This window comes from Oncorhynchus keta, unplaced genomic scaffold (assembly GCF_023373465.1).
Source record: "Oncorhynchus keta strain PuntledgeMale-10-30-2019 unplaced genomic scaffold, Oket_V2 Un_contig_3227_pilon_pilon, whole genome shotgun sequence".
Lineage (NCBI taxonomy): Eukaryota > Metazoa > Chordata > Actinopteri > Salmoniformes > Salmonidae > Oncorhynchus > Oncorhynchus keta.
In genome coordinates, this window is record NW_026287145.1 from 50,001 (window position 1) to 58,658 (window position 8,658).

Consider the following 8,658-nt stretch of genomic DNA (forward strand, 5'->3'; position numbering starts at 1 on the left):
CCAGCTAGATATACTGTCTATTTTATTATGACAGACCAGCTAGATCTACTGTCTCTATTATATTTTGACAGACCAGCTAGATCTACTGTCTATTTTATTATGACAGACCAGCTAGATCTACTGTCTCTATTGTATTATGACAGACCAGCTAGATCTACTGTCTCTATTATATTATGAGAGACCAGGTAGATATACCGACTCCATTATAAAATGACAGACCAGCTAGATCTATTCTCGCTATTGTATTATGACAGACCAGCTAGATCAATTGTCTCTATTATAATATGACAGACCAGCTAGATCTATTGTGTCTATTATAACATGACAGACCGGCTAGATCTAGTGTCTCTATTATATTATGACAGACCAGCTCGATCTATTGTCTCAATTATAATATGACATTATGACAGACCAGCTAGATCTACTGTCTCTATTGTATTATGACAGACCAGCGAGATCTACTATCTCTATTATATTATGACAGACCAGCTAGATCTACTGTCTCTATTATAAAATGACAGACCAGGTAGATCTACTGTCTCTATTATATTATGACAGACCAGCTAGATCTACAGTCTCTATGTCTCTATTATATTATGACAGACCAGCTAGATCTACTGTCTCTTCTGTATTATGACAGACCAGGTCGATATACTGTCTCTATTATATTATGACAGACCAGGTCGATATACTGTCTCTATTATATTATGACAGACCAGGTAGATATACTGTCTCTATTATATTATGACAGACCAGCTAGATCTACTGTGTCTATTATATTATGACAGACCAGCTAGATCTACTGTCTATTATATTATGACAGACCAGCTAGATCTACTGTGTCTATTATATTATGACAGACCAGCTAGATCTACTGTCTATTTTATTATGACAGACCAGCTAGATCTACTGTCTCTATTGTATTATGACAGACCAGCTAGATCTACTGTCTCTATTATATTATGAGAGACCAGGTAGATATACCGACTCCATTATAAAATGACAGACCAGCTAGATCTATTCTCGCTATTGTATTATGACAGACCAGCTAGATCAATTGTCTCTATTATAATATGACGGACCAGCTAGATCTATTGTCTCTATTATAATATGACAGACCGGCTAGATCTACTGTCTCTATTATATTATGACAGACCAGCTAGATCTATTGTCTCAATTATAATATGACATTATGACAGACCAGCTAGAACTACTGTCTCTATTGTATTATGACAGACCAGCTAGATCTACTATCTCTATTATATTATGACAGACCAGCTAGATCTACTGTCTCTATTATATTTTGACAGACCAGGTAGATCTACTGTCCCTATTATACTTTGACAGACCAGCTAGATCTACTGTCTCTATTATATTATGACAGACCAGCTAGATCGACTGTCTCTATTGTATTATGACAGACCAGCTAGATCTACTATCTCTATTATATTATGACAGACCAACTAAATCTACTGTCTCTATTATATTATGACAGACCAGCCAGATCTACTGTGTCTATTATATTATGACAGACCAGCTAGATCTACTGTCTATTATATTATGACAGACCAGCTAGATATACTGTCTATTTTATTATGACAGACCAGCTAGATCTACTGTCTCTACTATATTATGACAGACCAGCTAGATCTACTGTCTATTTTATTATGACAGACCAGCTAGATCTACTGTCTCTATTGTATTATGACAGACCAGCTAGATCTACTGTCTCTATTATATTATGAGAGACCAGGTAGATATACCGACTCCATTATAAAATGACAGACCAGCTAGATCTATTCTCGCTATTGTATTATGACAGACCAGCTAGATCAATTGTCTCTATTATAATATGACAGACCAGCTAGATCTATTGTGTCTATTATAACATGACAGACCGGCTAGATCTAGTGTCTCTATTATATTATGACAGACCAGCTCGATCTATTGTCTCAATTATAATATGACATTATGACAGACCAGCTAGATCTACTGTCTCTATTGTATTATGACAGACCAGCGAGATCTACTATCTCTATTATATTATGACAGACCAGCTAGATCTACTGTCTCTATTATAAAATGACAGACCAGGTAGATCTACTGTCTCTATTATATTATGACAGACCAGCTAGATCTACTGTCTCTATTATATTATGACAGACCAGCTAGATCTACTGTCTCTTCTGTATTATGACAGACCAGGTCGATATACTGTCTCTATTATATTATGACAGACCAGGTCGATATACTGTCTCTATTATATTATGACAGACCAGGTAGATATACTGTCTCTATTATATTATGACAGACCAGCTAGATCTACTGTGTCTATTATATTATGACAGACCAGCTAGATCTACTGTCTATTATATTATGACAGACCAGCTAGATCTACTGTGTCTATTATATTATGACAGACCAGCTAGATCTACTGTCTATTTTATTATGACAGACCAGCTAGATCTACTGTCTCTATTGTATTATGACAGACCAGCTAGATCTACTGTCTCTATTATATTATGAGAGACCAGGTAGATATACCGACTCCATTATAAAATGACAGACCAGCTAGATCTATTCTCGCTATTGTATTATGACAGACCAGCTAGATCAATTGTCTCTATTATAATATGACGGACCAGCTAGATCTATTGTCTCTATTATAATATGACAGACCGGCTAGATCTACTGTCTCTATTATATTATGACAGACCAGCTAGATCTATTGTCTCAATTATAATATGACATTATGACAGACCAGCTAGAACTACTGTCTCTATTGTATTATGACAGACCAGCTAGATCTACTATCTCTATTATATTATGACAGACCAGCTAGATCTACTGTCGCTATTATATTTTGACAGACCAGGTAGATCTACTGTCCCTATTATACTATGACAGACCAGCTAGATCTATTGTCTCTATTATAATATTACATTATGACAGACCAGCTAGATCTACTGTCTCTATTGTATTATGACAGACCAGCTAGATCTACTATCTCTATTATATTATGACAGACCAACTAAATCTACTGTCTCTATTATATTTTGACAGACCAGGTAAATCTACTGTCTCTATTATATTATGACAGACCAGCCAGATCTACTGTGTCTATTATATTATGACAGACCAGCTAGATCTACTGTCTATTATATTATGACAGACCAGCTAGATATACTGTCTATTTTATTATGACAGACCAGCTAGATCTACTGTCTCTATTATATTTTGACAGACCAGCTAGATCAATTGTCTCTATTATATTATGACAGACCAGCTAGATCTACTGTCTCTATTATATTATGAGAGACCAGGTAGATATACCGACTCCATTATAAAATGACAGACCAGCTAGATCTATTCTCGCTATTGTATTATGACAGACCAGCTAGATCAATTGTCTCTATTATAATATGACAGACCAGCTAGATCTATTGTGTCTATTATAACATGACAGACCGGCTAGATCTAGTGTCTCTATTATATTATGACAGACCAGCTCGATCTATTGTCTCAATTATAATATGACATTATGACAGACCAGCTAGATTTACTGTCTCTATTGTATTATGACAGACCAGCTAGATCTACTATCTCTATTATATTATGACAGACCAGCTAGATCTAGTGTCTCTATTATATTATGACAGACCAACTAAATCTACTGTCTCTATTATATTTTGACAGACCAGGTAGATCTACTGTCTCTATTATATTATGACAGACCAGCTAGATCTACTGTCGCTATTATATTTTGACAGACCAGGTAGATCTACTGTCTATTTTATTATGACAGACCAGCTAGATCTACTGTCTCTATTGTATTATGACAGACCAGCTAGATCTACTGTCTCTATTATATTATGAGAGACCAGGTAGATATACCGACTCCATTATAAAATGACAGACCAGCTAGATCTATTCTCGCTATTGTATTATGACAGACCAGCTAGATCAATTGTCTCTATTATAATATGACGGACCAGCTAGATCTATTGTCTCTATTATAATATGACAGACCGGCTAGATCTACTGTCTCTATTATATTATGACAGACCAGCTAGATCTATTGTCTCAATTATAATATGACATTATGACAGACCAGCTAGATCTACTGTCTCTATTGTATTATGACAGACCAGCTAGATCTACTATCTCTATTATATTATGACAGACCAGCTAGATCTACTGTCTCTATTATAAAATGACAGACCAGGTAGATATACTGTCTCTATTATATTATGACAGACCAGCTAAATCTACTGTCTCTATGTCTCTATTATGGTATGACAGACCAGCTAAATCTACTGTCTCTATTGTATTATGACAGACCAGCTAGATCTACTGTCTCTATTATATTATAACAGACCAGCTAGATCTACTGTGTCTATTATATTATGACAGACCAGCTAGATCTACTGTCTCTTTGTATTATGACAGACCAGGTCGATATACTGTCTCTATTATATTATGACAGACCAACTCGATCTACTGTCTCTATTATATTATGACAGACCAGGTAGATATACTGTCTCTATTATATTATGACAGACCAGCTAGATCTACTGTGTCTATTATATTATGACAGACCAGCTAGATCTACTGTCTATTATATTATGACAGACCAGCTAGATCTACTGTCTCTATTATATTATGACAGACCAGCTAGATCTACTGTCTCTATTATATTATGACAGACCAGCTAGATCTACTGTCTCTATTGTATTATGACAGACCAGCTAGATCTACTGTCTCTATTATATTATGAGAGACCAGGTAGATATACCGACTCCATTATAAAATGACAGACCAGCTAGATCTATTCTCGCTATTGTATTATGACAGACCAGCTAGATCAATTGTCTCTATTATAATATGACAGACCAGCTAGATCTATTGTCTCTATTATAATATGACAGACCGGCTAGATCTACTGTCTCTATTATATTATGACAGACCAGCTAGATCTATTGTCTCAATTATAATAAGACATTATGACAGACCAGCTAGATCTACTGTCTCTATTGTATTATGACAGACCAGCTAGATCTACTATCTCTATTATATTATGACAGACCAGCTAGATCTACTGTCTCTATTATATTTTGACAGACCAGGTAGATCTACTGTCTCTATTATATTATGACAGACCAGCTAGATCTATTGTCTCTATTATAATATTATGACAGACCAGCTAGATCTACTGTCTCTATTGTATTATGACAGACCAGCTAGATCTACTGTCTCTATTATATTATGACAGACCAGCTAGATCTAGTGTCTCTATTATATTATGACAGACCAGCTAAATCTACTGTCTCTATTATAATATGACAGACCAGGTAGATCTACTGACTCCATTATATTATGACAGACCAGCTAGATCTATTGTGCTATTGTATTATGACAGACCAGCTAGATCAGTCTCTATTATAATATGACAGACCAGCTGAATCTTCTATTCTATTATGACAGACCAGCTAGATTACTGACCCTCTACTGTCTCTATTATATTATGACAGACCAGCTAGATCTATTGTCTATGACAGACCAGCTAGATCTATTGTTATAATATGACATTATGACAGACCAGCTAGATCTACTGTCTCTATTGTATTATGACAGACCAGCGAGATCTACTATCTCTATTATATTATGACAGACCAGCTAGATCTACTGTCTCTATTATAAAATGACAGACCAGGTAGATATACTGTCTCTATTATATTATGACAGACCAGCTAAATCTACTGTCTCTATGTCTCTATTATGGTATGACAGACCAGCTAAATCTACTGTCTCTATTGTATTATGACAGACCAGCTAGATCTAGTGTATCTATTATATTATGACAGACCAACTAAATCTACTGTCTCTATTATATTTTGACAGACCAGCTAGATCTACTGTCTCTTCTTATATTATGACAGACCAGGCTCGATATACTGTCTCTATTATATTATGACAGACCAGGCTAGATCTACTGTCTCTATTATATTATGACAGACCAGCTAGATATACTGTCTCTATTATATTATGACAGATCTACTGTCTCTATTATATTATGACAGACCAGCTAGATCTACTGTGTCTATTATATTATGACAGACCAGCTAGATCTACTGTCTATTATATTATGACAGACCAGCTAGATCTACTGTGTCTATTATATTATGACAGACCAGCTAGATCTACGTCTCTATTTTATTATGACAGACCAGCTAGATCTACTGTCTCTATTATATTATGACAGACCAGCTAGATCTACTGTCTCTATTATATTATGACAGACCAGGTAGATCTACCGTCCATTATAAAATGACAGACCAGCTAGATCTATTCTCACTATTATATTATGACAGACCAGCTAGATCTATTGTCTCTATTATAATAGGGGACCAGCTAGATCTATTGTCTCTATTATAATATGACAGACCGGCTAGATCTACTGTCTCTATTATATTATGACAGACCAGCTAGATCTATTGTCTCAATTATAATAAGACATTATGACAGACCAGCTAGATCTACTGTCTCTATTGTATTATGACAGACCAGCTAGATCTACTATCTCTATTATATTATATTATGACAGACCAGCTAGATCTACTGTCTCTATTATATTATGACAGACCAGCTAGATCTACTGTCCCTATTATACTATGACAGACCAGCTAGATCTATTGTCTCTATTATAATATTACATTATGACAGACCAGCTAGATCTACTGTCTCTATTATATTATGACAGACCAGCTAGATCTACTATCTCTATTATATTATGACAGACCAGCTAGATCTAGTGTCTCTATTATATTATGACAGACCAACTAGATCTACTGTCTCTATTATATTTTGACAGACCAGGTAAATCTACTGTCTCTATTATATTATGACAGACCAGCTAGATCTACTGTGTCTATTATATTATGACAGACCAGCTAGATCTACTGTCTCTATTATATTATGACAGACCAGCTAGATCTACTGTCTCTATTATATTATGACAGACCAGCTAGATCTACTGTCTCTATTATATTATGACAGACCAGCTAGATCTACTATTGTATTATGACAGACCAGCTTATATAATATGACAGACCAGCTAGATCTACTGTCTCTATTATATTATGACAGACCAGCTAGATCTACTGTCTCTATTATATTATGACAGACCAGCTAGATCTACTGTCCCTATTATATTATGACAGACCAGCTAGATCTACTGTCTCTATTATAATATGACAGACCAGCTAGATCTACTGTCTCTATTATAATATGACAGACCGGCTAGATCTACTGTCTCTATTATATTATGACAGACCAGCTAGATCTACTGTTTCTATCTATTATTATGACAGACCAGCTAGATCTACTGTCTCTATTATATTATGACAGACCAGCTAGATCTACTGTCTCTATTATATTATGACAGACCAGCTAGATCTACTGTCTCTATTATATTATGACAGACCAGCTAAATCTACTGTCTCTATTATATGGTATGACAGACCAGCTAGATCTACTGTCTCTATTATATTATGACAGACCAGCTAGATATACTGTCTCTATTATAATATGACAGACCAGCTATATCTACTGTCTCTATTATAATATGACAGACCAGCTAGATCTACTGTCTCTATTGTATTATGACAGACCAGCTAGATCTACTGTCTCTATTATATTATGAGAGACCAGGTAGATATACAGACTCCATTATAAAATGACAGACCAGCTAGATCTATTCTCGCTATTGTATTATGACAGACCAGCTAGATAAATTGTCTCTATTATAATATGACATTATGACAGACCAGCTAGATCTACTGTCTCTATTATAATATGACAGACCAGCTAGATCTACTGTCTCTATTATATTATGACAGACCAGCTAGATCTATTGTCTCTATTATAATATGACATTATGACAGACCAGCTAGATCTACTGTTTCTATTGTATTATGACAGACCAGCTAGATCTACTGTCTCTATTGTATTATGACAGACCAGCTAGATCTACTGTCTCTATTATATTATGAGAGACCAGGTAGATATACCGACTCCATTATAAAATGACAGACCAGCTAGATCTATTCTCGCTATTGTATTATGACAGACCAGCTAGATCAATTGTCTCTATTATAATATGACGGACCAGCTAGATCTATTGTCTCTATTATAATATGACAGACCGGCTAGATCTACTGTCTCTATTATATTATGACAGACCAGCTAGATCTACTGTCGCTATTATATTATGACAGACCAGCTAGATCTACTGTCTCTATTGTATTATGACAGACCAGCTAGATCTACTGTCTCTATTATATTATGAGAGACCAGGTAGATATACCGACTCCATTATAAAATGACAGACCAGCTAGATCTATTCTCGCTATTGTATTATGACAGACCAGCTAGATCAATTGTCTCTATTATAATATGACGGACCAGCTAGATCTATTGTCTCTATTATAATATGACAGACCCGCTAGATCTACTGTCTCTATTATATTATGACAGACCAGCTAGATCTATTGTCTCAATTATAATATGACATTATGACAGACCAGCTAGAACTACTGTCTCTATTGTATTATGACAGACCAGCTAGATCTACTATCTCTATTATATTATGACAGACCA